Here is a 25545-nt window from a genome sequence, read left to right as displayed (position 1 = left end):
TCTAAAAGAAGGGTTCCTGTTCGAATCCCCTAAACTATCAACCCATCTCCATACTCGGGGACAACAGCAAAGTTTTTTCATCACTTGTTCTTAGGCATCTGGAAGGCTGGGAGAGAGAGGCAGGTCATTTAAAGAAATAGCAACCAGGGTTTCAAAGGAATCATGGAACATCTTTAAATGGGTTTATGCTCAAATGTATCCAACAATGGTTTTGGTCTAAACAGCATGAGTCGGTATTCATGGCTGTCATCGACCTCTAAGCAGCATTCAATGCTGTTGATAGGGGGAATGCTTTGGAGTAAACTGAGGTGTGTGAGTTACCAGAGGGTTTGTTGTGTCTAATTTTGGGTTTGTATGAACATTACGATATCCATGATAGCATGGATTGTGAGGTCACTGTCTCCCAGAAAATCATGACGTGTGTTGGAGTGAGTCAGGAGTGTGTGCTAGCCCCTATCTCTTCAATTTATACGTATCAGATATTGGAGAAGTCTTCTTGGAGCCTGTCACTTTTGCTTCCTCAAAAGTGGGCCACTCGAAATGCATATGGTTCTCTTATGTGGACGAATTGCTGTTGTTTGACTGTGCCAAAAAAGGGGCTTCAGAATTTAATCAATGCTTTTGTTGGTTAAGCGTCATCTAATTTTTAAGAATTAACCCCTTGAAAACTGTAGTGATGCAATTTACTCGTAAAAACAAACTAACTACAAGTGGTCGGTACTGTCAGAGTCCTTACAAATGTTTGACAGATTTATCTATTTGGTATTTTCAATTGTAGCTACGCCGCACCGTACATATCTTAAATAATGGTTTGTGAGTAGGGTCTCAAGATTAAATAAACGACATTTGCAGGATTTACTCTGGGTACTGCAAGTTTTCAGTAGTTCTTCTTAATAGATTTTATTAGGGAACGGTGGTACTGAAAATCCTGTACTGTGTTGAAATACAGGTCTCAAGGGTTTGAAACATCGTTCCAAAGTTGGATGGTTCGATTTGGTGGAAAATTCTTAAGGTAATGTGCTACTTGTGGTGATTAGGTACAAACTGGAGATTAAATCCTTAGGGCCTGATCACGACTTTGGCGGTAACGCCGGCGGTATTACCGCCGGTGGTATTAACCCTACCGCCGAATTCCCCGGCGCTAATAGCGCCGGATCACGAGTTCGGCGGTAATGTTAATCCCCATTCCCCATTGAGCCCATTCAGGAATGCCCCATTCCCCATTCGGCTCAATGGGGAATTTACATGCTCTTACCGCCGGCAGATTTTCCGCCGGCGATAATAACATTCATTTTTGGCGGATTTCCCCCTAGCTCAGATCTGGGGTTGAAATCCGCCGAAGTCCTGATTTGGTGGACCCTTAAATCCGGCAGTAATAGCGCTACTGCCGGATTTAAGGGTTACCGCCAAAGTCATGATTAGGCCCATAGTCTGTATGGCCCAGTAGAAAATCCTGACTTTTTACAAGAAGTTGCTCTTGCCTCATCTGGAATCATTGTACACTGATCTGAATGTGTTATGCCTGGGAATAAGGTTCAGTTTATGGCTGACTTTAAAATGCTCTGCCATTCGTTTTTGTCCAAACTGGGCTTTGTGCAGCTTGATCTAATGACTAATCCAGATAATATCAAATGCTGTTTGTATAGGGTTGACTGGATTGAAACAACCAAAGGAATGCATGGTTACCAGTGTATGCAACATTTACAATTTGACCATAAAAAAAATGGGTTTAATGGCTCCTTACCTTTTATTATATCCAATTAGAACTATACAAAGACCGTTTTTAAGATTCAGGTAGAATCGCCATTTGACCATGGAGGCGTTAGTTAAATATGGTTTATTGGACTGCAGTATGGGAATGAGTAGATTTTGGGATAATCCTAAGGAACCTGAAACATTGAAGCACCTTCTAGTGCACTTCCGGGAGTTACATGAGAAACGTATTTTGTCATTCAAGAAATGTGTGTATGCGATATGTCTATTGAGTGTGAGGTTTTTTGAGCTACTTGCTTCGCAACTGCCTCTACCTTGATAGTTTTAGCGTTGTTGATTTTATAAATTGTTTTCAATTGAAGGAAATACTTATTTTTATTGTTTTAACTTTAGCATATGTTATGCTTTAGAATTATTGCATGTATTCTGCATGTTTTTTCTCTCTCTGTTATGTTTCTTTTTTATATTTGTATTGTTTATTGGCATTCTTTTATTCGTGTATCTTTTATTCGTATTATATATGTCAAAGTTTATGTTTTAACCATACAAACAATAACCTCAATGCATCATTTCTATAATCGTTTCTTTTCCGTAGCACAATACCTCCCCCCTTAGCTGTAGGTTTTACAATAAAAACAGATTTGTTGTCACAAAATGTTCTTTGTCTCATTCAAAATCTTGTTTTTAAATGTGATGAGTTCTGGGCACAGGAACATAGGATAGGGGGAGGAAGGAACCTGAAAGGGGGGTTTAAACCTGTCTCATTTGGCTCAGAATCTGTGGTGTTGTCAGATTCTGTCTCTGAAACATTATTTTAATTTAAAAAATCATAACTTTGAAAGTTCCCTTATATACAATGAACAGAATCCATTAATGGAACAAATTAACAGCAGGCATCACTATGTAGACGATGCACTAATAGTATGGAAGAGCAGCATTGTTGAATAGTTTTAAGTTGTACGCATTAGACCTCATTAGAAATATGGCAGTAAGGCAACAACGGTGCTAGCACCGTTGCTACCGTACCGCCATACTAGGACTTCTGCTCGCGGGTGCCCTTGCAGCCACCTGGTCTGATCAGGTGGCCGTACCGGCACCCACGGCCGAACATGATGGTAGCTGCTCCCCCTGTGAGGGCTCAAATGGGAATGGGGACGTACCGGGTCCGGCACCCGCGCAAGGGGAATTACCGGGTCCGCCGAGGTCGGAATAGCCCAGTGATTCCCCTTTCGTGTGTGCCAGAGACAGATGCGAGTTTGGTGGTAGCCTTGCCGGTAAATTCGGTAAGGCTACCTCAAACCTGAAAATGAGGCCCATTATCGTTTAAGTGTTGGAAATGTATTATTTGAGATACTCACGTTAATATGTGTGATTTGTGTTTTAGTAATTGTTTATTTTGAACTGTTATACAATAAAATATTAAATAAATATTGTCGGATAAGACAATTTCAGTAAATGGTTTAATGCATGCAACCTTTACATTGTACTGAAAACCCACAGATACAAATGGACTATTACACTTTAACCTTGACTGCTTTTGCTGTATATTATGTCAATGTAACCTAACATATGCGCCCAGATGCCTTTGGGCCAGGAGCGCTATACAAATAAACAAAATGCAAATACAAATACAAACAGCTATCATCCCTGGGTTTAAAAACAAATTTACTATATGGGAAGTTACTAAGAATCTGAAGGAATCACACCAAAATCGACGAGTTCAGTCGGCACTCAGATAATTTAGAACAATGTCTTAAACAACAAGGATATACACCTAAAATTTTGAAAGATGCAAGAAAGAAAACAAAGAAATGCGTAAAAACGTATAGTTCTATCAGCAATGCCCTTAATAAAACCATCTTTAAAAAACTGGCATATACTTTGTACACCAGATTTTACTACTGACAAATCGTGTTTTGCCTTTAGGAAGTCTAAGAATTTAATACAAGTGTTGGTTCACAGATATGAACAACAACAGCCAAAATGTAACACTGTTGCTAATGCCTTGGGTTTGACACCGGTTAAAGGCGACCATAATTTGGAAATTGCTTGGTGTGGGAGCTCACATAAAACAAGAACACCATGAATCTATACGGAATCACACCGGTATGGGCCATCTATGGCATTATATGCCCTGTGGTCTGCTATATATTGGAAAAACAAAAATCAAAGTACGACAAAGAATGTGTGAACATAGACCATATTTAAGAAATAAAGTATCCAACAAACCCATGTTGGAACATTTTGTGCATAAAAACATAAACAAGCAGGTCTGTTCTGGTTTGTTATCCAGACAGTCAAGTCACCGATGAGGGGAGGTGACCGAGATGTTGCGCAAATCATAACAAAGATGGATACAATGTCAGGATATAGTTAAATCCGGGCTCAATACAAGCACAGACACTCTGGATCCAGAGGCGGGTTTCACTCTGGAAGTCCGCCAAGGGTGAATGAACAAAGAGACCAAACCTGGTTTGGTGCACAGAGAAAAACACGAGAAGGACCTTTCCACAAAGAAATGGTGAAAAAAGAAGACGGGAGACCATTTTAACGAAGGAGGCTCAGCGCCATTTTGAAAAACATGGGTCCCGCAATTTAACTTTACCAGAGCTGCGAACAGTTCGCGGTCGGGGTAAATCATGGTAGTTCATTGCAAAACCACTGCCACCGGCCATTCTGAGAGGAAAGGGTAACATATGAATGCTACATGAGTAACTAGACATAGGGGATATGAAGTAACCCCTCCAGCACTCTATTGTAAGATAGGGTGTGCTGGGACAAGAATTTTATAGGCCTAAGTGAAGTCAATTTCACTCCACTGCTCTGGGAACCAGTAGTTGATCCCAGAGAAGGTATTTAAACCTGAAAGACTTCCCTATGGCACTGCACTGAATGTGCTGTGTGACACAATGGTAAAAGATGATGCCTATGTAGTTGGTTAGACTCCATAACCAAAAAGAAACACTTTGCATAAAATCACAGTAAAATACATGAGAGAGTGGGAATAAGGGTCTCACTCTCTCCAGGTTTAAAAAAATCAAGTCCTCAAAATCCAGCAAAGTTGCCGGGGGTCACTAAGGTAGAGGGAATTAGCAAATGTTTGAGAATTCTCCCTAACACTGCCCTGATAGAATGGGGGATGGCTAAAGGGGTTATGCACCTCAGACATTTTGGATTCTTCCTTTGTTTGAGCATGGTGCCGCTGTATATGGTACATGGGACCACATATATTGGTATCCAGGTTTGTCCCTGCCTTACCTAAGCACACTGTATTCTGGTGACAAAGAATGAACAGACTGACCAAGTGGTGCCATAGTGGTTGCTATAGACCTTTTTTTGGTACCCTTGAGGTCGAAGGGGATAGGGGAAATGTGGGTCCCATCTATACAGCGCTACTTCCGGCAACACAGATTGCTCTAATGCTGGAATGGGCGCTAGAAGAAAGGCATCCAAAATGGAAGATAATAGAGAAAGGATGCTCCTGCTCTCCTTTAGCCCATTTACCATTCCTAACAAAACCTGCCAGGGTCATCTGCTAGAACCCACCCGGTCTACCCATACTATCTGGGATAAAGCTTGCTCACAACTGGGGGTTAAAACAGGTCTGGGGCCCTTATTGGCAGTGTAACAGAACCCAGAATTTTCCCCGGGGAATGGTGAAAGGGGTCTGTGCACATTGGGAATTACGTGGGGCTCTGCGGCTCAGGGACCTATACAAAGACAGAAGTCCCTCACACTTATAGAGTGTGAAGAAAAGTTTAACTTACATGAAATAGAACATTTTAGATACTTTCAGATTAGACACCCGGTGTCCAACAGTCGAGTTATCTAGGCAGGCTCACGTCTTCCCATAGGGATTGAGTTTAGGATTTCAGAGGGGCAAGAATTTTGGAAAATTTGAAACCTATCTAGCCCTAGCTCTAAAGGGAATTTCCCAGCTAAACTGAAGAAACTTGAACGATCATCATGAAGTGTGTGTGAGAAAAAAAGCACTGTCCATTCATAAAGGCACACACTCTATCCTTGCTACTATATCAAAACACCATAAAGTCCATCTACTTTTTGTAACCCAGGAGAATGTCTCCCTTCTCCTGGATGCAAAGTGGCCAAACGCCTATCAGGTTGTTCAAAGCAAATGTTCCATAAAAGTTCTGGGTCCACAGTAACCCAACAGAAAATCAAATAATCACATAAGGTTCTCGTGTGGCTAGTAGAATGTCTCCCTTCTCCTAGATGGTTACCCAATGTCTTTAACAGTTCTTAATAAGGTTTGTAGTTCCCTTTTGGAGGTTTTCTCAATCCCTGGGTCTTGCACATCTCTTTCTCTGCCCCACTGGGATGATTAAGCTGTTTGTGGAGTTTCTCTAGACTCTCCAGTGCCACACTTTTGTGGAACTGGCCTGAGATTTGCATCACGAAAATGGTTTACTGTTTTCTCTATTTCTTCAGAGCTTTACTGTCTCAAAGAATTCTCGATTCTCCTGGCTTTTCAAGCGAAAAGGAAATGACAAAACAATTATTTTTCTTCTTTTCTTGAGGAAGGCAAAGCTCAAATCATAAACTGAAAAGATATGACTCCTGGCAGGATCTTGGATGAACAACTCAGCAATGTGTTACAGACTCATTACAGAATATGATTGGGGCTTGGTTTGATGGACCAGCCCTCGATGATTCTCTTTGAGATCCTCCCCATTTAACCCCTTCTATTTGTTATCAACCTCACCTCACTAGCCTCTTGGAGAGTTGTTCTCCCCTGGAGAGAAGTGATGCCATCTGAATGATCATCACACAAAATGTGCATATGGCCACGTTGTATTGCTGTTTATTTTCTGTGACATACTGACATAATCTCGACATTCATAACTGAATCATGTGTATGTGATTATGCTGGAGGTGGTTGCACTAGTTCAGACGTGTGACGGGAGACCTGTTTCTCAAAATGTCATTCATACCCAGGTGGGGAGTGAACTTCAATAAATACTACAGCCTCTGTATCTATGATGTTTCCATTTACCTGTTTCACCGCAGCATCACTGTTCTCCAAAAGCAGTGCTTATTCCAATCTGTGGTTTGGGGGAAATGATCTTTGTCTAGATTATTTTCCATCTCAAAATCATTAGTGTTGCAGCCAATGGATGAAGTAGCAGAGATAGGGACCTGCAATGTTCAGTATTCTCCTGCTGTACAAGTACAAGCTATTTCTCTTCCCTGATCATCATTAGATAATATCTGCACACTTCCCGCTTCTGAACCTGAGATCTTGGCAGGACCTGAAAGTGCACCCACCACTGTGAATTTTCTTGTACTGGTACAAGTGTCCCTGAGTGACGTATTACAGGGTGTTGAAATATATGTATGCGTTTGAATTATTAAATTATGTGTAGGTCCCACTAGGTTGGCACAACTTGTTTGATTTTCCTAATGTACAATCCCACCCCATAATTCTGGAGAATAACCAGACAGAGGGCCTCCTCACAAGTATGGCAGTAAGGCAACAACGGTGCTGGTATCGCTACCGGCACCGTTGCAACCATACCGCCATACTAGGAGTTCTGCTTGCGGGTGCCCTTCCAGCCACCAGGTCTGTCCTGGTGGCCGTACCGGCACCCGTGAGCAGAACATGATGGTACCACCGGTACCGTTATTAACAGTACCGGGGCTACCACCCTGCCCTTTCCCATTGATCCCTATGTAGCTCAAATGGGAATTGGGATGTACCGGGCCCTGCACACGCAAAAGGGCTGAGCCGGAAGAGCCCGGTAATAACCCATTTGCGGGTGCCTGACCCAGATGCGGGTTTGGAGGTAGCCTTGCCGGTAAAACCAGCAAGGCTAACTCCAACCTTGTAATGAGGACCAGTGTAGTTTTAAAACTCAAAATGATGTATTCAAAAGAATAGAGTCAACTTCCAACAAAGGTGGTCTCTAGATTTATGCCAAGATAATCAGTACAATGTTAGGAACTCAAACAAATAATCAGAAAAACAAATGATTCCCTTCCTATATGAATCTGGCTACTAACAATACACACAAGCAATATATTTACATAATCAATACTAGGTATATAACATACTCCAAAAGACAAAAGACATTTTCAATACACTCCTTCTATCTAAGCAACACAGTTTACTTCAATTATACCATTGGTGCTCTTCTCCCAGTGTATGCACTTATTGATAAAAAATCATTTCAAAACTCTTCAAAAACATTTGATTTACTTCAGAATCAAGACAAGCATTGCATCAGAGATTTTTTAATTGTATTTGTGTTTCAGTCCATACGAAATGTTTACATATGTTTTTTAAATTAAATACAACATCTCATTATCATTTATCCACATCAAAACACATGATTTGAACTATTTATCCTATACTTATAAAAACGTGTGAACATTTTTCTATAGCCACATAATGAAACTTTTTTAAAGAACAAAATAGATACAAATGACCTGTTTTCAGAATTGCCCATATACCTAAAACACATGATTAAAATACATAGTTCAGATCTTTAACTAATTGGAGAAATGTTACTTGAACAATTGACTTTTGGAAACATCTATCTATTCAGCTTAGCTCCTCTGTAAGTGTGGGATTGTGAATGTACTGGCTATGAGCAGGTCCTTTAAAATGTAGGCAAGAACAAATTACAACTGACTGACAGATTAGGATTAGAAAAATAGTATGCTCAAGGACTGCACACTCTTCTCACATATTTGTGTGCTGTCTTTTCAAGATATGTAGGTGCAGCTTTCTCTGAACTTGTATATCTAACTGTGTATGTAACTTTCAGTCTATACACTTGTGCAACCTTATATATATAGACACCTGTAACTTTCACTTATGTGTCTGTAGTTTTCCATCTATTCCTATGTGTTTGCCTTCAGCTCTACATGTTATGATATGATATGCTATGATATGGTATTTATAACATGCCTATACACAAGTGTTTCAAGTGTTTGGGCAAGATATGTAATCTTCTCTAGTAACAGGTACTGTGTTAAAGAATCCTAGCCCTTTTTACGTTGCGCATAGGACTGCCTGTCCATTTCAAGACAAGGGACTGCAGGGATTTAACACCTCATAAGATTTTTGTATGAATAGAATACGTTCTCTCTGCTAATTTCCTGCTCTTGTCCAGCTCTACTTGCTCCTCATTCTGAGAGAATTGCCTTCAACAGATTATGTATTGTATTCAAAGCCATCCACCTCAAAATTCGATCTTACATTCAGACATTCAAACCCCTCACCCGCACAGGCACCAGACATATCAGCTAACACCTTCTACACATTACACTCTGCAAAAGCACACACACACACACAAAACAAGCATTTACCCATTCGGCACCAAGGACATGGAACACTCTACATCTTCAAATACACACTCTATCCTCTATCATCACTTGCAGAAAGAGCCTCAAAACATGCCCGCTTACCCACACATTTTCTGGCCTACCCCGTTTCTAGCCCTTGTTTATCCTTATCTTCCTATTGCTTCCTGAAAACATTTTGTAACTTCTTTTTTCAACTCCTACCTTTTCGATATTTGAACCATGTAAGACACTCTGAGACCATCTGGGAAGGGACAGAATCCAACAAAAATTCAAATAATGCATTGGGTTTTAAGGACATCTCACTTGTTGATCAATATAAATGGGAGACACAGGGCATTTTACTGTCTTTGTCAAGTTACATTCCCCTTAATTCTGAGCCCCATAACCCCCAGATTTTTCATGGACAATCTATAGAGAAAATGTGGAGTTATATTGGGGTAGCTACTACCATTTTAAATATGCCTACTCTTTCCTGGGAAATCAGTTTAGACGCTCACTCTGGAGCTGCTGCATTCAGCAGGATCCCCTTTTCATCTGGCTGTCTGAAGCCTAGTTCCAGTATGAACTTGCTAATCTGTCTCTGTCATTTTGTCTCTGTAAGGGCTTATTTCTCCAGCCTGACTCCAAACCAGTCTCCAGGTGTCAGATCTCCCCAGCCATCTCCAGTTCCAGTGGTTTCTGAAATAATTTTCGATATTAATCCTCCATTTGTTTTAAAATTCTCCTGTTCTCTGTTTGTATGTTATTTATATGTCTTTTAACACCTCCTGTGATCCTTTGACTGAGGTATGGCTTCCGCCAGTCCCATGATCAAAAGGGAGGGGGGAAAGTCACTCCTAAACCTATGATGAGCATTTTTTTTATGCTCCATAACTTTGGATGTGTGTAATAAAACCAATATCATTGTATTCGGTACGCCAGTATGCACAATCACATTCACCACCTGTCCCTATGCAATGCTTATTTCTATATATATATAAATATATATTAATTTATTTATCGCCAGAATATTCCATTACACCCTTTCCAAATGTTGTACCTACAGTTGGTCCCAAATTGATAGCACCTTCCATCAGAGAGCAGTGAATTTAAATGATTAGAATGTCTGCTTTAAAATACCACCCATTAGCTTTCTATTCAATTTTTAAAGTGAGAAAATGCTGAGTTGAGACCACAGAGGTCTCTGTTGATATATCCTCTGCAAACTCGGTTTCATGCTATCAATACATGCCAAGGCATTCGGCCTCATTGCAAGTATGACAGAGCGGGTAAAAATTGGCAGCAACAGAATTACTGCCAATGTTCCTGCTCCGCCATACTAACAGTATGGCCCTGGAATGGAGGATTTACCTCCAGGATCATGCTGGAGATAAATCCTCCAACACACAGCTGAAAAATCGGCAACATTGGCGCAGTCATTCTGCCAAAAAAGCCCCATTGAGTCTTATGGACTACAAAAAAATGGGGGATTTACACTACCACTGCCACTTGTACTCTGGTGGTAATACGCCAGACAAAGAAGCAGAAGCAGTAATTCAGTTTGTGGTATCTGGGTGGATTTACCACCCATATACCATCAAATTAGTAATGAGGCCCAATGGTTCATAGAGATTAATAAGCTCTCTCGTGACCTGAGATAATGGATTTTATGAAGATCCTCGATTTGATGAATGTGACAGGCTTCTTTGAATTTAATTTATTAGGCTGGCCATTTGGTAGTGTACACGAGTATAATGTGAAAACAAGTTTCAGAAAGCTGGATCAGGGCCTTTGTTGCCTCATGTTTTGGATTGTGAATTCCTGAACTGGGGTTGGGCTTTAAGAAGTTGAATGTTCATGTTCAGTCATTTCAAGCTACTTTCAGCAATTTGTTCGAGCAAATCTCATTTAAAATTAAATAAATCACAATAGTATCAAAGTGAAATAAACTCATGGAAAAAGACAATGATACTGTGAATGAGACTTCAGTATACATTACCCTTTTTTTAGTTAAAAAAAATAGATAGCAAATACAGTAATTGAAAACAAATCAGGTTCTAATAATGCCAAAAAGAAATTTATTTTCTCTGTGCTTGGGTCACACGAAACTACTATGAGGAAATCCAAGATGTTTCCATTTGTGTTATGTTTTCCAATACATGTTCTACAGCCTCCTGAACTCACACTCATTTACATGAAGCACAGTTCTGACTTCCCTGTATTTTTGTGCATGTTTTTAGCATTGACCAGCCAGTCTCTAGATTCAATTAAAAGGCCTAAGCAATGGTTGCAATTTGCGGGCTCCACTTTTAATTCTGTTGAATACATGTTGTTGGGTGTGCTCATTTTACAGGGCCACCATTTTTATCATGGCACAGGGCAAGTTGTGCAATCCAACGGAGTGTATCATTTTCTAAAAGGTGCCCCTCTTGCTTTTTCAGGTAAGTATCTGCACTGCATTTTTTCCACAAGGGGAAGTGCTACCTTAATTGCATGATAAGACCATAAGCAGCATGTCTCCCCCTGCCTCTCGCTTGATTGGGTGTGGACACATTGTTCCAAATGTGTCCAACTGTGTCACCTACTGCCTCTCCGAATCTCTTCTGATCCCATCTTGCAAATGTAAGTGAGTGTAACTCTCCCAAAAGCTGCATTGAGTAATTCCTGGCTCCTCCCAATCTTGCTACCAGTTTTCACATGATGGCACATGTCTTTCCCACTCATATCAATAGATGGACATTGACTGGTGTATCAACCAGCTCCCTGAATCTCAGTTGCTCCCATCCAGCAAGATCAGGCCACTGTGATTGTCCCACAGCCTTTCCTGAGGGATTAATCCCATTCCTCTTTCCAGGTGTTATCTGATGTTGACTGGTGTGTCAACCAACTACTATGCTCTTCCTTCCCAGCAGATTCAGCTGATTGTGACTCTCCCACGCATGCCCTCAGGGATTTCCATCTTCTCCTCATCATCCTCTCTGTTGTCACATAATGGCAAATGTCTTGTCTACTCATGTCAGGAGATGGACACTGATTGTTGTATCTCCTACCTCCAGGAATCTCTGCTTCACCCTTCCAGCAAAATGAGGCAAATTTGACCCTCCCACAAGTTGCCCTAATAGTGTTTCAGCTCCTCCCTCTACTCCTCCAGGACTGCAGGTATCAAGAGACTGACCCTGACTGGTTTGTAACTCACCTTGCTGAATCTCAGTGGCTCGCTCATGACTCTCCCACAAGCTGGTCTAAGGAATTCCCGGCTTCTCCATATCCTCTTCACAGGTGTCACCCAATGGCATGTGTCTAAATCTCCACTGCTTCCTCCCAGCAAAATCAAATGAGTGTGACATTCTGACAAGTGGCAGGTCCTCCCACTCCTCCCACCCGCCGTGATCCAATGACATATGTCCTGTCCACTGTTGTCAGGAGAAGGACACTGACTGATGTTTCAGCTGCTTTCCAAAAAATGTATGTTGTTCTCGTGCTGAAAAATCATACGAGCTTGACTCTTTCACAAGCTGCCCTTTACAATTCCCTGCTCCTCCTGCTACTAGTGCCAGGTTTCACTCCGTGTCCCATCCACTCAATATAAGTGACAGACACTGACTGTTGTGCCACCTACCTCCTCAGAAATGTGGATTTGGTACAGCATTGCGTAAACAAAACCAACCCTATACTCTCCGAATTAGCCTCAATTACTCACTATCTCTCCCTACTTTTCTTCCTATAACTACTCTGGAAATCTGGGAACTTCCATAAATACTCTTAGCCTGGCTCTAGCAATGACCTCCTGCCTGTCCGGAAGCTGTCTGAGACTGAATAGGAGCTCCAGCCATGAGTACTGCTTTAAACCATGCAGACACATTTAAAATTAACTTTTCAAAATGTTTGTCGGAGGCCTGTCTTTGCCTGATCATCCAAAATGTAAGTAATTCAGGTTTGTGGCAGGAAAAGTTGTCCAGACCTGATTATCAACTTGTTTCCTTAGTCCAGGCTCCACACAGTATCCTGCCCTCTGCTGCAGCATCTCCTGGTTGATGGAAATACCCATTCCCCCGACTTCTCCTTCAGAGAACTTCCAAGTGAACTGGGACGTCGCCTGCCTGCCCAACCTGTGACATGGTAATAATCTGTGAATAATTGCTTTCTATTCGTATCCTCATTTTCTCTTAGACAGACTGATTGTTGTGCAAAAAGGAACTTGTGGGTGTAGTCTTGGCACCAGACTGACCACAAGCTGCTAATATTGGTAATATAGGTCATTGAGCATACAGGTATTTAGAGATTTTCAAAATAACTGTACAATTGATTTTCAGTAGTAGTACAACATATATTAAAATGCCTGTGAAAATACACAAATCCACAATCGCCATGCTCGCTACACGCAGAGCAAACAGTCAGTCACACCTTCTTTTAACTCTCTTGCTCCTTTTGCACCTTTCCTCCTATGAAATGTTTCACTTGATGCAATTAAACAATTAGAGCCAAGCAACGTTTTCGACTCCTTCTGTTGGTTCCATTTTTTACTGCTGAATAGGAAACTAATAGGACCAGACAGCACCTATAAAGCACATGTGATTTGAAACTTCTTCAAAGCTAGCATCAGAAAACCATCATTCTATTGGAATTGAAGGTGAGCCTCCACTCACAGGCATGTTCATCAGCCTACCAGAAATCTCTCCTCTCTTTTTCTTTGACACTCATGTTGTCCTTTTTTCTCCCTGGCTCAATTTATCTTTACTTTACCTTGAACTTATTGCCTCCTTTTTCTATTTTGTTTACCCCTTTTTTTCCAATTTCCCTGGGCTTCACCCACCTTTCCAATGTAACCTCCATGTGTGTTCATCTCCCTTGTGTTCTTAATCAAAAACATTCTTTGGTCATTTTATCAATATCTACCTATTTTCTCCAGGTGGCTCTTCCATCATTTTGCACACATGATTCTCCCACATACAAACTTTGCAATCATACACTCGCTCACCCTTGTATTTACATCCTTGCTATCTTGCACCTTTGCAAGGAAAGTCTGCCTAACTCTTGCCCTAATACTATGTGGTTTTCTTACACATAGGCTCTGTATTGTGTGATCACATGTATCCTTCTACTGAACTTTCCTTCACCCAATCAGCCATACCCTTTCTCTTTCATCTTGGGCCTCAGACTGCCCACCACCAACAGCAAGTCCTTCAATTTCCCACATTCCTTTGGCTGTCCCATCTTCTTCTTTACATGCATCTCCCAGTTAGCAGTCCAACCCACCATGTACATTCATTTACCTGAATGCTTGGCTCCAAAATTACCTCTTCTGTGGACGCTTTCCTATGTTTTTGTTTCCTCTGACTCCACCATGCTAATCAAATGACCTGTATTCCTCGTGCCACCTCTGATCCTCAAGTTGAATGATATTTTCTAGCACTCATTCCCATGCCTTGCCCGTCAATCCCCAACTGTATCCTTTGCCCCACTATTTATGGTTCAACCTGCAATATGCCTTCTTTACTCTATGTGCATCTTTCATAACAGAAATCTTGTATACTGGCCTGCAATGCGCACTCTATGGCACTGATATACACACTCTATCACATAGTTGTATGAATGTTCTCCTTTTCTTGAACCCTTTGGCTAGCATGTACTCTCAAGCCTTCCCACATCTTTTCACATACTGTTTATCTTTCACAAACCCATGCACCCTTTAATGCACCCATACATAATCCATATTACCATCAATCACACCTTCCCACTCACAACTCGCCCTGTGCCCCTATGCATTCAGCAGCAGCACAGTACCCCAACTCCAAGCACCCCTACCCTGGGCTGATGTCAGCTATAACTCCAACCTCGCCATTACAAACATCACCAACTAAGGCCTCAGTGGACGCAAGCCCCTGCAACTATCACCATGGGCTACAGTCAGTAGCAGTGCCACCTCTAACACCACCACTGTTAGCTACAATAACTAGCAGTGACATCCCATCTCCAACTCCACTGTGAGCTACAATTAGCACCAGCATTGCCCTCACTTTCACCATAACTGTGACCCAACACCTCTGTGGCAGCTCAGGCACATCAAAATCCTAGGCTGCAGCAATGGTATCCTCAGTACCACTATCAAGGGCTTCAGTCAGCATAACACCCCCACACAGCTGTAAAAAGGCAGCACCATCAACATGGCTTTGTGCTACAGCCAACATCACCATGCCACACACTACCATCATGGGCTTCAATTAGTAGAAGGGCCACCTCCTTCCCACCATCACTAATACTACCAACTGTGGCCTCAGTGGGTAGCATCAGCCCTAACAAGAAACACCACCAGTCTAGGCTTCAGTGACCATCCGTACTCCTCTCAACACAATACTGCTACCCTGGGCCAGAGAGGCAGCATTACCCCTCAAACTTCACCACAACTCTAGGCTACAGTCAGCATCAGTGCTGCCCCCACATTTACCACCATAACCACTACCAACCAGGGCCTAAATGGCAGCACCAATAACACCAGGACCTAAGGCTTCTGTATAAGAGTCACCACTGTGACCTAACTACAGGCTACATTCAGGAGCAGCCCCAAAGTCATCACCACCATCCTGGAGATACCAGCACTGCAACCTAAGGCCAAAACAGCAGACATCCACTATAGACATCATCACCTAGGAGGGCCTAAATGGCAGTGCTACCACTCGGTGCAAATAGCAGCACCAACAACATCCCCACCTAAGGATGAAGAATCAGCAGAAGCACCATCATCACCCCATTAGGCTTCAATCAGTAGCAGCGCCAACCCCACCAACACCACTACCCATGACTACAGCAGGCTAGATAGTGTAATTCTCTGTAGAACAATGTTTTACTTTATGGGGTATGAGATGTGATCAGGCCATATTTTAGTCACATTGATACATTTGAATTATGTTTTACCAATGTATTCTTTTTTATTTGTTTTTTGATGGAGTATTGGACAAACATGATGAAGTAACATAAGAGGCCTCCTAGTTAGCTTGAGAAAAGATTGGAATTATTACCTTTGCTGATGATATTGTACTGAACTCTCACACTTCAAAGGGCCTAAAGAAGCAACATTGCCACTTTGTAGATTTGTGTGATGCTAGAGGCTTGGAAGTGAACGTCTCCAAGAGGGAGTGCATGAGATGTTCTAATAAGAGGGTATGTCAATTTAACTTGGTTCTTGATATCAAGGGGGAGATTATCAAAGAAGTCAGTAATTTGGACTCCTATGCATAAGATTCTCCAATGATGGAAAATGGGTAGACCATGTTGCTAGCGCCAATGCCTATATGAGGAGAACATTTTATTGGTGTTATCCAGTTGGCAAATAAGGCAAAGTGCAATTCAGTGGCCCCAGCTGGGGAAATGTATAGAGCCCAGATTCTAGCAGGGGCCCTGTATCGGGCAGAGTTGTGGTGTTGTTCCAACCCTATTCTTCTCACATTACTGGAAAACAACTTTCTGAAAAGGTTGATGCGATTACCGGGTAGCACCCCTAATACACCAGTTTACATGGAACTTGGTTTATCCTGTATCCAAGACTTGATTGCCCTAAAACCAAGGTTGCTAGGGTCCCATATATGGTCAGGTGTCGGCCACATGAAATTTCGTAATGCATTAAAGGATATGTTGTCACATAAAAATGTTTTCTCGCTGATCGATGATTTCAACATGTGAAGGCTCTTGCATCTAAGCTTGGGCTGGAGGCACTTTGGTCATCCATTTATCAATGTGTATAAATGAGTCAGATAAAGCGATTATCATGGAGACCCACCATGAACTAGTGTGAAGTGATTATGTTACAAAGTGTTTAAACTTGGCCATTGGTTATGAATACCTGATATGCAAATTAACGCATAAGCTGGAAGAGTATTTAACCCGAAAAGACAATCCAATAAAACGATTGCTGTATGCAAAAATGTGATTTGGCAATTTACCATTGGCAATTGTCAAAGCGAGATAGCATAGTTGTTTTTCCCGCATGTGCCCCTTCTCCTCATCAGTTAAGGAGACTTTGCAACACTTCCTCTTTATTTGTCCTATGTATGATACTATAAGGAAAATAAATGTAAAACCTTGCATCAATAATTGGGGCGTGAGGTTGACGATTTCTGATGAATATCTTAGAAAACAGGCAACATCAATTGCTTTTATATTTGCCATTTCAAATTATGTGGCTGCTGCTTGGAAGAGAATTGATTATTTCTTGAGGAATGTGCAATAGGTATATATGTTATTCATTTATTGTATTTCTATGCGATTGTTTCAATTTTTTATTATGGTTTTTAACTTTTCGTTTCCTTTCAAAGGCAAATGTGTTGTGTAATGTTTATGGAACTGTGTTGAATTAAAATAAACTGTATTCTGTGCAATCGCTTAGTCTTTAATCTGTTTCATGACTAAGGGCCTCATTACACGGATGGCGGTAGGGATTTACCGGTAAAATACCGGTACCAGTAAATCCCTACCGCCTTACTACGAGGTCCCTTTGCGGGTTGGGGGATTTAACGCCTGCTTTTTGCAGGCGTTAAAATCCAACACTCTAAGGGACCTCGGAGCTAATTACGGCACCGCAAAATTGCGGTGCCGTAATTAGCGCCTTCCCCATTCCCATAGAGCCTTATGGGGCAGAAATGGGAATGGGGAAGGGCAATGGCGGAAAGGGGATTTACCGCCCCTCCAACCTTGGAATGGGGCGGTAAATCCCCTTTCCGCCAAGGCGGTGCCGGTATTTTACCGGCATGAGCCATGGCGCTAATAGCGCCATGGCTCACCGCCTACCGGGTAATGAGGCCCTAAGTGTTGCTGGTGGTTGTAAAGACTAGAAGGGGGTGTCTGTACTTCTTCTCTCTATATGGTAGAGGAGAGGCACAGAGGACCCCAGCCAAGATTCTCTATTGTTGGTAGCAATGGACGAGCAATCAAGGCCTAGCTTCTCAGGACGTGATGCAGGCTGGTTCTTAAGTACAATGTAGCCCCCCCACAAAGGAATGTCCGCACTCTGTATTAGTTAAAACATAGTCTTTATATAATTAATGTTCAAGGTTATGTACACTATCACAATAACTCACTTTGTTCTCGGTTATCTACAATGGCAAATCTATCCAGTTCTACGTGGTACCACAATCATTATTTGACCTCTTTAAAGTGCATCAACTGTACAGTTAAATGTAACAAAAATCTGTTTGTGAAGGAAACCAACAACAGATATAAGAGGAAAGCAGTTGGTTAGAACAATTGACAGAATACTGGGCCCGTGATCTAGACACAGCTCTGTGTGGAGGTCACCCCACCTGGGCAACCTGTAGAATAAAGATATATCAAAAGCCCAGTCCATATATTGTTCACAAAAGTCTTTCCAATAGTTCAGCAACCTCAAAGTACCTGGTGTTGTAGAGTTCCTCGTCAGGATATCGACGGCTCTTCTTGAGTGCACTCCCTTTAAGGCAGGAGCTACGCGTCGTAGAACATCCGGCGATGAACAGGGTGAACTACGGCGGTGAAGTGGCAGCTTCTTTCCTAGCTGTGCTCTTTGGCGATAGAGCAGAGACGCCCTGCAAGGAAGAGGTGTGCGGGTCACCTCAGTGATGATTGTTCAGGACTGGATGCTCCTCGGCACGTGGGCGGCCTCGACTTTCTCTGGCGGGACAAAGTGGTCAACGGTGCAGACTAGAGTGTCCTTGGATCAAATTTTCTTAGGTAACGGGAGCACTGCAGCTCCGGTCAGCGATGGCGGTCGTCGACGGTGACGGACAACAGTCCAGGCGCTTCTCCTTGGGATTCCACAGCAGTCCCTGTCTCCGGTCGGCAGCCTTTCATAGGTCTGTCTACCATGGAGCTTTTGCACCGATCAGCTTGTGCCCGATAGTCCCTCGTAGCTCGGTGAGAGGTCTCTTTTACCAGGTCCTCTCTTGGATACATTTTTGGAGACAGAACCGCTTTCAGATCGGCGAAGTAGAGCAACAGCAATGTTCCTCTTCCAGCAGGGCTTCAAGGTCAAGCTTCAGTTTCAACTCCATTTTCTCATCAGCTTCTGAACGAATTCTTGCAGTAAGAGGTCCGCAGATATACTAGTTGATCTCCCATTCATTCTGCTGGTTCACACTCAGGCAACCAATCACTCAGAAGGGCTTTCAGCAGTCAGTCAGCCAATCGGGCGCACAGTGCATTCTGGCCATTTTCTCCATCCAGACCTCGCTTAACACAAAATATGAATTTGGACAAGTAACACACCATTCAACACTACACACTGCATTTATACCAGTTTTGGGCAGGACTGTCTCAGTCATTGTGTCAAACACCAGATACCAGACATCCTCAACAAGAAGTGTATATTCGTCACACACTCCATTCACCCGGGTCCCACACACAGGTGTACACACAACATATAATAGTTGGGAAGGCTCCAGCCAATCTGGTCGGCACTTCCCCACACTACCATATATGGAACTTCCACCCAACAGCCAGTCAGGGGGAAGGGACAGAGTCAGGGTTTCCCCGGACTTTGGGAAGATCAAGGCACCAGTCGATGGGAGGCAAGAGGCCATGGGGGCCATCTTGTTTCCATCAGGAATCTACTGATTCCAATGACAGGGCCTGGGCATCCCAAAATGGAGGATGCTCTGGGCACCAGTCAATTCAGCATGAAGATGCCACCAGCCCATAACCTGCCCTTTGGGGTACACTCAGATGCCCAAAAACATACACTGGGGGCACAGGGTTGTACCCCCACCCATGGGTGCCATAAGGACATCCCATGGGTCTGTACAACAAACCAAGAGAGAGAGCTGCACCGCCAGGAGTCCCAAACAGACTCCTGTGCGGAAAACACAACAGAACACACAATAAAAAGCAGTAAAGGACAAGGATACAGAGGCCCTGTCCTTCTGATGCATTTCCAGCATCACAGTGGTTTAGATCAAATGTTGCAGAGCTACAGTATGCTTGATGTAACATTTCAAGATTTTAAATGTTTGCATGCATTCAGATTCTTAAATTCAAGGAATACATTTTGCATGCCTCAACATAGTGCTATGAGAGTCAATGATTGATTTGGCTTAAATGTATTTGACAGAACTGTTCTATGATAGGAATATGTGTGACTAGTTATGCAGTAGCGTTCTCTATAATGGTTATGCCCTCTGCAGTAGTCTCAGCACCTCAGTCACCATCCAGGGCCTAAATGGCAGTGCCACCAACAAATCCATGCAGGGCACCTCAGCTGTCCAGCCCCACTGCCCTAGTGGGGTGCAGTCAGCAGCAGCACCATCCCAACCACCACCACCAACACTCTGTGTCATGCAGACTTCAGTTTACTGACAACTTTTTTGGGCATTCGCGGTGCGCGGCAGGGGCGTTCAGCGTCTGATGGAAAGGCAGGAGAGAAACAAAAGCCAGATCTTGGAGAATTTGTAGGTAACAATGGGGAGCCAGAGGCTGTGGTATGTTGTTAAATGGCTCACATTTTGCAATACTCACATTTTAACTTTTCACAGAGATACACTGGATGATGCATGCTTGCCTCGCTGATGACCTGCGAGCGAAGACACATCTGAGTTGTATGTTGTAGTGTGCTAGTGTGCGCAGGACAATGGTAGTTGTACGGTACAGGTGTCTAATTGCATGCTTACAAGGCAGGTGAATGGATCTCCTGTGGCCAGTAGGCAGCAGGGGTTGTTTGGTAGCAAACTCAGAATTCAATGGTAGGTAAGGAAGAAAAGGAGAGGTATGGATTAGCAGGTAACGGAAAAGTAGAAGAATTGAGGGCTTGTGTTCTGTCTTAAAGTGTTGGATGTTGACTTATGTAAATAGTTATGATAATTTGCCTCATTCAAGAGCATGTTGCTTAGTGATGGTTAAATGTTTACAGTGGAATATCCCTGCACACAGGACATGGAAAGTTGATGAGAGAAAAGGCAGAGATGACTGGGAAACCACAAATTAAAAACATATTTATGGATAGGTCGTTTACCATATGATCTGATCCTAAATCGCTATTAGCGTTTGTGAGCAGAAAAGGTATAGATGGAGTATCACAAAGGGTCGCCAAATGGATTACTAGGGTACGAGGTTTAAGATGTGTAATGGAGCATGCGGAAAGTGTAGGAGATGAAATACAGGAGATTTTTGTAGTTGAAGGAGGGTTGGATAAGGACACTTGGTATAAAGCAAGTCTGGAAAATGAGGCATATAAGGTGTTGGCAAAAGGAGTTGAAGTTGGTTAGCATATGATTGATGATGTTATGGTGGACAAGGACTATAGTGGAGTACGCAATGAGTTAGATATACAAGATGGATATGTCTGTCGTGACCAAATGTTGGTAGTACCGGAAGGGATGCCTGGCAAGGTTGTAGACATGGGACATCAAGGCCATCTAGGTATAGATAAAACTAAAGCGATAATTCACACAGATTTTTGGTGGCCTGGTATGGATGAGTTTTTAATGAGGAAAGTACAGAATGTGACAAGGTACTGAACAACATCGGATTTGCCATGGGACGAGCTGGTGGTGGATTTGTTGGGACCTTTTAATTTCAGAGGGGCGAGAAATGCGTATTTGTTTGTTGTAATAGATTTGTTTTATAAATGGCCAGAGTTATGTGTTGTAAGGGACACCACATTGCAAGCTTGCTCAAGTTTTTCGAATCTGTGTTTTGGAGGGAAGGGTTCCCTAAGAAAGTGCTAATGGATAATATGCCACAGATGGTGACACATGAGTTTCAAGATATTTTCCGCAAAAGTGGTATCAATAAAAACACCACTGTAAGTTACCATCCTAAGAGCATTGGGTGTGCAAAAAGATTTCACAGGGCAATAATGGACAGTCTTAGGATGTCAGTTAGAAATAGAAAGGGCGGGGTGCAGGACATAATGAGAGAGAGTGTTTCATTATATGATTACACCATATGGTGCAACAAGAGTAACACCTTTTCATTTGCTCAGAAGTAGGAAACGAATACTCACTTGTGCCATGCCTGGTTGGGGAAGTGTAAGTAAATGTGCATTTAATGAGAGTTAAAGAAAGAATGAGTGAGGTGGGAACAGCAGCCAAAAAGCGGTCTGATGTCAGGATGTTGTACGTGAAATGCAGTGTGGATCATAGTCAGAAGTGCAGCTCAAGTTTCCCAGGAAAGTGCAGAAAGGAGAATATAGGTTTTCTGGTATTAGTATAGTTGCTGATTAATATGGAAGACCATGGCAGCACAGTTAGACTGCAAGGAGGTGGTGCGAGGAATGAAAGCAGAGTAGCTTGAATAAAACATTATGTACCTGCAAACGTGTCAAAGGCAACGCAAACAATTATTCATGTGCACAAGGTGGAAGAAAAGTGGCTGTGTTGTCTTAACGTGTTGGATGTTAACTTCTGTAAATAGTTATGATAATTTTCCTCATGCAAGGCCATGTTGCTTAGTGATGATAGAATGTTTACAGTGGAACGCCCCTGCTCACAGGACATGACATGTTGATGAGAGAAAGAGTTGAGAACTGGGAGACCTGATGGAGAGAAGGTCTGTGAGCAGGTGGCTGCAGCTGTTATTAATGGAACCTTAATAGATATATAGAATAACATCATCATACGTGCCAAGATGGATACTGAACACCTTGGCATTGGAATCTTAGTCCAGTGTTGTAGACAGAGGAGTGTGGACCAAAGGGAACAAACTATAAAGCCTGTCCACACATGCGCAGTTAGTAAACAGGCTAACAGGTGGGCACCTCTCCCAATGCCCTCTGGGTCAGTGGCTAATGGGTACTCATGTGCAAGTTAGCATCATAATTGCCTTTTAATCTTAAACACTATGCATGTACTCTTCCTCTGTACTCTTCCGTGACCTCTGTGTCTCCCTCTCCCTGTCCATCCTCCCCTCTGACCCGACTCACTGTGGAGGGAACACACTCAATGTCTTGATCTCCTCTGACCTCCCCCTCTCCTTCCCTCTGACCACTCCTCTCTCCTGGAGCGATCACTCCCTCCTCTCCTCTCATCTCTCCCTCTCTTCCCTCCAAGCCAAGCCTACTCCAACACTGCCACCTAACTTCTCGTACATCCGGCCCATGAAGCGTGTGTCAGTTGAGGCTTTTGCCGCCACTTTCTCCCCCCTCCACCTTTGGCTATCTCACATCCTGACACAGCCCTATCTCTGCTCTACTCTTCAATTACTGATACACTTGATGCTCTTGCCCCTGTCATGAGGATCCGTTTCAAATCCAAAGCCAAGTGCAATTCCTGGTATGACTCTGACCTAGCTACTCTTAAACATAAGTGTAGGGTGGCTGAGAGGAAATGGAGGACTTACTGTTCATCCTCTGACAAACTGTCCTGTCGCCTGCTACAAAGGCAATACCGACTCGCCGTCCTCACCAAGAAGAGAGTCCATATTCAAGCTCGTGTCTCTGTGCATCTAACAACTTGGCCGAACTCTTTAAAATCTGCAAGTAGCTGGGGAACCCTGCTGCAGTCTCTACCCCTCCTGTTGCCTCACAGGCTCTTTGTAATGCCCTTGCCTCTCACTTCATTTAAAAAACCCAGGAAATCCTGTCCACCCTCTCCACCCACACCCTTCCTCTCCCCTCTCCATCTGTGCTTGCTGACCCTACTTTAGCCACCCCCCCCACCATCCTTCTCATCCTTTCCTCTTTTCTCCCCTGACAAGGTCACTAGATAAGTCCGATCTATGAAGGCCTCGTCAAAACAGGTTCATCCCTGTTCCTCTAAAACCATCAAGGACCACATTGGCACCCTCGCTCCGGTCCTTGCTGATATTTGCAACAACTCTTTGTGTCGGGATCCTTCTCCTCCCCTCTGAAGCACTTCTTTGTGCATCCTCTTCTCAAGAAAGCCACAGCTGATCCTTCTTGTCCAGCTAACTATCGCCCAATTTCCATTACTCCCTTTCTGGGCAAACTCCTGGAAAAGTTGTCCATCTCTAAGCTTAACCTTCATTCCAATTCTGTTGGCTGTCTCCATGACCACCAGTCTGGCTTCAGAGCTGCCAGAAGCACAGAAACCGATCTCCTGAACATCTGTGAAGATCTGCTCTCCAACCTTGACTCTAAAATTCCATCTGTCCTCATCCTCCTCGATATCTCTTCTGCCTTCAACACAGTCAACCATATCATCCTGCTCAACCGTCTCTGTGAAAACCTGGGTATCACTGATCAGGCTCTGGCCTGGCTGACCTCTTTCCTCTCAGATCGAACCTCCCAGGTCTAACTTGAGTCCTTCATTTCATCTATCTTACTCTCTACCTGTGGTGTTCCCCAGGGGTCTGACCTCTCACCCTGGCTTTTCAACAAATACCTGGAAACTCTCGCCCACTGCATTGCCACTTTCTGCTCAAATTTCCAGTGCTACGCTGATGACACTCAACTCAATTTCAGGCTGCCCTCTGCCACCTCCTCTCCCTCTCTCATTTCTAATTGCCTAACTGCCATTCAAGATTGGTGTGCTGCCAATGATCTTTGTCTGAATGCCCGCAAGATGGAGATCCTCCTCATTGGCACACCTTCACCATCCTTTCCCCTCACTCTTTGGCCGGCCTCCCTTGGCCCTCCTCCTACCCCCACCTGCTAGGCTAAGAACCTCGGGGTCATCTTTGACTCAACCCCTTCCTTCTTCGCCCACATCTCTGAGTTCTCTAAAAAGTCAAATTTCCTACTACACCTCCTCAGAGGTACTCTGCCTTTCCTCTCATGGTATCCCAAGCTCTGGTTCTCTCTAGCTTGGACTATTGTAACCGCCTCTTTCTAAATCTACCTGCATCTACTCTCCGCCCTCTGCAACTAATCCAGAACAGGACTGTGAGACTTGTCCTTGGCCTCAAGCCCTGAGATCATATCTCTCCAGCTCTGAAATCTGTCCATTGGCTCCCAGTGGATGCAAGGATTACATTCAAAACCCTCTGCATTGTCCACAAGGCTTTCTGGGGCCTGGGTCTAAAATTCCTTCAGTTATCCCTCCGCAAATACCTCCCCTCTCGAGCTCTTCACTCCTCTACCTCCATCTCCCTCAGGGTCAGTCGTTTTTCAAAGAAATGAGCTGGGGGTAGAGCTCTGTCTTCGGCTGGGGCCTCCCTCTGGAACAGCCTCCCTGCCACTCTAAAACTTGAGGAGAACTATCTACGGTTCTGGTAGCACCTTAAGACCTTCCTCTTTTCTTCTGCCTTCGCTCCCCCTCTCCTCTGCTGATCTGTTCTCTCTTGGCACCGTGCACCTTGCCACCCTCTGTCCTCCGGGCCCAGGTACCTGCTCACTCTGCCACTGTCCCGCACTGCCTCCGGGCCACCCCTTGCACTGGGGTCTGTATCTGTACCCATACAGCCCCCCTTTTTTCCCTGCACTTATCAGACCTACCCTTTCTGCTGCTTAAACCTAACACTTGCAAATTGCTGGCTGCACTACCACTGTTTGTTGCCTTTATTATTTATTTATTGTTATTTATCTGTTTCTCCTCTGCTTCGCAATTTCCACTTCTCCCCCTTCCATGCACTTTTCCGCTTCCCCTTTCCCATGCACTTGCACAT

The sequence above is a fragment of the Ambystoma mexicanum genome, chromosome 5q (genome assembly GCF_040938575.1).
Source record: "Ambystoma mexicanum isolate Mex_15411 chromosome 5q, UKY_AmexF1_1, whole genome shotgun sequence".
Taxonomy (NCBI): domain Eukaryota; kingdom Metazoa; phylum Chordata; class Amphibia; order Caudata; family Ambystomatidae; genus Ambystoma; species Ambystoma mexicanum.
Note: the sequence above shows the minus strand (reverse complement) of the source record.